The 4,635-nt window shown below is 33.1% G+C and overlaps 1 non-coding gene across 1 annotated transcript; it reads right to left on the bottom strand.

The window, feature by feature from the left end:
• Positions 1-3,400: 3,400 nt before the first annotated feature.
• LOC125614358 lies at positions 3,401-3,507 on the bottom strand. The gene has a single exon (XR_007344967.1). It is a non-coding gene; the product is annotated as a U6 spliceosomal RNA (small nuclear RNA).
• Positions 3,508-4,635: the final 1,128 nt, after the last annotated feature.

Genomic DNA, 4,635 nt, shown 5'->3' with positions numbered 1-4,635 from the left:
GGGGGGGGGGGGGGGGGTGACAAGCAACTTGTGAAGGTTGATACAGCGGGAGCCACTTTATTGCAGGACAGCAGGGGTATATATACATAATTGAATACACAGCTTGTTTCAATTAACATCATCTAGATACATCAATCAGTCATCAAGGAATCCTCATTATCTTAATAATTACACACAGCTTAACTCAATCAATACCATCTAGACACAGCAGTCAGTCATTAAGGAATCCTCTCATCCTAATGGCTTGCTGGCGTTACTTCACAAACCACTCCCTCTGGCAAAGTGCCAGGCGCCATCTTGACTTGTCTGTGGCACTCAACATAGTATGAGCTCTCCTTTTATTTACTATTCATATTTATTTAATTTTTTTATGTTTTCCATTTTCTCTGATTAGGTTTTTTAAGGACTATGTTGAATAGGAATGGTGAAAGAGGGTATCCCTGTTTTGTTTCAGTTTTTAGAGGGAATGCTTTCAATTTTTCTCCATGTAGAATGATGTAGACTTTGGGGTTAGCATAGATAGCTTTTACAATGTTGAAATATGTTCCTATTATCCCTAGTTTTTCTAGTTTTGTGAGCATGAATGGATGCTAAATTTTATCAAATGTGTTCTCTACATCTATTGAGATAATCACGGGATTCTTTTCTTTTAAGTTTATTGATATGATAAATTATATTTATTGACTTCTGTATGTCAAACCAACCTTGCATCTCTGGGATGAATATGTTTGTGTATGTTATCTTCTAATGTTTTATTAAGAAATTTTGTATCTATATTCATCAGGAATATTGGTCTTTCTTTCCTTGGTGTGTCTTTGTCTGGTTTTGGCATCAGGGTGATACTAGCTTGATAGAATGAGTTTGGAAGGGTTCCTTACTTATCTATTTTATGGAATAATTTGAGGAGTGCTGGTGTGAGTTCTTCTTTCAAGGTCTGATAGAACTTGACTGAGAATCCTTGTGGTCCTGGGCTTTTCTTTCTTTGTAGGCTTTTGATGGTGTCTTCAATTTCATTGCTTGAATTTGATGTGTTTATATTTTATATGTACTCCTGATTCAATCTGGGTAGGTCATATGTCTCTAGAAATTTGTCCATGTGGTCATGATTTTCTATTTTATTGAAGTATACATTTTAAAAATAGTTTCTGATATTCGCCTGTATTTCAGTAGTGTCTGTGGTAATATTTCCTTTTTCATCATGAGTTTTAGTAATTTGAGTTTTCTCTCTTTTTCATTAGCTTAGCTAAGGGTTTATCAATTTTATTTATTTTTTCAAAGAACCACCTTTTAGTTGACTTTTTGAATTTTTTTCTTTCAATTTCATTGATTTTGGCTCTCATTTTACTGATTTCCTGTATTCTATTGATTTTGGTGTTTCTTTGTTCTTCTTTGCTAGAGCTTTGAGATGTAATGTTAGGTTATTTTTGGTGACTTTCTATTCTTTTAATGAATGAGTTCAATGCAACAAACTTTCATATTAGCACTGCCTTCATAGTGTTCCAGAGGTTTGATATGTAGTGTCACTATTCTTATTTACCTCTAAGTATTTTTTAAATTTCATCCCTGATTTCTTCAGTTATCCATTGGTCATTCAATAGGATATTATTTAGTTTCCAGGATTTTTAAATCCAACCTGCCAGTCTATGTCTTTTGATTGGTGAGTTTAGGCCATTAATGTTCAAGGTTATTTTTGAGGATATAATTTGTGTTAATGTATAATTCCCTTAAACAACATGAAATGGCCTTCTTTGTCCCTTCTCATTAACTTTATGTGACATGAGGATAGAAACCCCTGCTTATTTACAAGATCTGTGTATCTTGAATGATATGGTTTTCCCCCATCCTTTTACCTTCAGTCTGTGGATGTCTTTGCCTATGAGGTAAGTCTCTTGGAGACAGCATATTGTTGGGTCTTGGTTTTTAATCCAATCTGCCTGTCTATGTCTTTTGATTGATGAGTTTAGGGCATTTACATTTAATGTTATTATTAAGATATTATTTTATTCCATATAATTTTGAATTATTTCCGCTTTTTAATTGAATAATTTCTCCTTTGATTGACTATTTTTCCAGTGTAGTTCCTCTCTTTGCTGGTTTTCACTTTTATTTTTCATTTCTTCTTCATGAAATACCTTATGGAGTTTGTTTTGTAGTGCAGGCTTTCTAGATGTTAATTCTTTTAACCTTTCTTTAACATTGAAGATTTTTATTTCATCTTCAATTCTGAAGCATAATTTTGCTGGGTATAGTATTCTTGTTCGGTACCACTTTTCTTTCAGACCTTGGTATATATTATTCCAAGACCTCCTAGCTTTGGGGGTCTGAGTTGAGAAATTAGCTGAGATCCAGATTGGTTTTACTCTAGATGTGACCTGTCATTTTTTTCTTTAACAACCTTTAAAATTCTATCCTTATCCTGTATATTAGGCATTTTCCCAATAATGTACCTTGGTGTGGGTCTGTTGTAATTTTGTATACTTGGGGTCCTAGATGCCTCCTGTACTTGATTTTCAATTTCATAATTATGGTTTTGGGAATTTTCAGATATTATTTCATTGAAAAGATTTTTCATTGCTTTGGTTTCTATCTCTGAGCCTTCATCTATCCTGATAAATCTTATGTCTGGTCATTCTATATTATCCCATATTTCCTCAAAGTTCTTTTCATGGTCTTTTAGCATTTTTTCTCCCTGGTCAACTTTATTTTTAAGATTATATATTTTGTCTTCATTGTTGTGAAATTCTGTCTTCCAAGTAGTCTAGTCTGCTGGTGATGCTTTCCAATGAATTTTTAATTTGTTTATTGATTTATGCATTTTGAGGATTTCTGACTGATTCTTCTTCAGGATCTCTATCTCCTTATTGAAGTGATCTTTCACTTCTTGCATTTTCTGTCTGATTTAATTTCTTATGTTACTGTTTACCTCATAGATTAGTTTAACCATGAACTTTTTGAATTCCATCTCTGACATTTCTTCCACTATGGTATCAATGGAGTCTGTTGTTGAGGTATTATGTGTTGTTTGTGACAGTTTGTTCCTTTGATTTTTCATATTGTTTGTGTGTCCACCCATCTATCTGGATGGATATGAAGCTACAGAGTTTCAACTTAATGAGTTGATAGTGTTCCTGTATGTTATTAGTACCTCACAGATTGGGGAGAGCCCAATAATAATAACAATCTATGCAAATAATATTTAGCAGTATACTAGGTACTTAATTCCTATTTTGATATCTACAGTGTTAATTGGTCCAATATTCAGAAATAGTAGGACTAGCAATTTCCTTCAGTAAAAACAGTAAATAATTATGAATTGTGTCCGGCAAAAAAATGAAACAATATGTATTGTCTGTAGCTTCCACCGTATTAGTTATTTCTGTGACATTGGTGGTAGGGGCAGAAAAATATGGAACACTTCACAAATTTGTGTGCTATCCTTATGGAGTAGCCATGATAATCTTCTCTGTATTTTCCAAAGTCTAATATATGTGCTGCCAAAGGGAGCACTGTTAGGCATTTTAGTTATGTCTTTGAGACAATCTTTTTTTGATCTTGACTATTTGGTGTTCTATAGGCCTATGGTATTTGGATTTCCATCTATTTCTTAGGATTTTGGAGATTTTTCTGATATTATTTCATTGAAAAACCATGCATTCCTTTAGTTTGTATTTTGGAATCTTTGACCATGTGGTAATGATTCTTAGATTTGGTCTCTAAATGTTATCCCACATTTCTTGAATATTCTGGTCATGGTCTTTTAACATCCTTTCTTTATTGTTGACCTTATTTTTTTTAATTTATTTTTTAATTTTTTATTAGTTTCTCAAGACAATACAATGATCTTGACATATCATACATTTGATTCAAATAGGGTATGAATTCTCATTTTTCCACATGTACAGATTGCAGGATCACATTGGTTATACATCCATGTGTATACATGCAGCAATCCTAGTATCAGTTGACCTTATATTGAAGATTATGTACTTTGTCTTTAATGACAGAGAATCTGTCATCAATGTGGTCTAATCTATTGGCGAGGCTTTCCATTGAATTGTAAATTTGATTTATTGAGTCTTTCATTTCTAGGATTTCTGTTTGGTTCTTTTTTGGAATCTCTATCTCTTTATTTAAATGATATTTTACCTCTTGTATTTTCTTTCTAAGTTAATTTCTTACATTTTATTTTATCTTATTGAATATCTTCACTATGAACTTTCCAAATTCTTTCTTCAACATTTCCTCCATTGTGTTGTCAATGGGATCAATTGTTGAAATGTTGTGGTGCTGTTTGAGGTGGTTTGTTCCCTTGCTTTTTCATATTGCTTGTATGTCTACCCATATTCTGAGATGATTATTGTTTCTACTTTTATGCAAGGGACTATTTAGTGAGTTCTTTTCTCTTAAGAGTCCTGGGCTAGTTATGTGGCGGTGGACACCTGTAATCCTAGCAGCTCAGGAGGCTGACCCAGGAGGATAACAAGTTTAAGGCCAGTCTCAGCAACTTATGAAGGCTCTAAGCAACTCAACATGTCCCTGTCTCAAAATAAAAATTAAAAATGCGCTGGGGATATGGCTCAGTATAATGCACCCCTGGGTTCAATCCTTAGTACCAAAAAAAAAAAAAAAAAAAAA

This window comes from Marmota marmota, unplaced genomic scaffold (assembly GCF_001458135.2).
Source record: "Marmota marmota marmota unplaced genomic scaffold, marMar, whole genome shotgun sequence".
Taxonomy (NCBI): Eukaryota; Metazoa; Chordata; class Mammalia; order Rodentia; family Sciuridae; genus Marmota; species Marmota marmota.
Note: the sequence above shows the minus strand (reverse complement) of the source record. Positions and strands in the feature narration are given on the sequence as shown.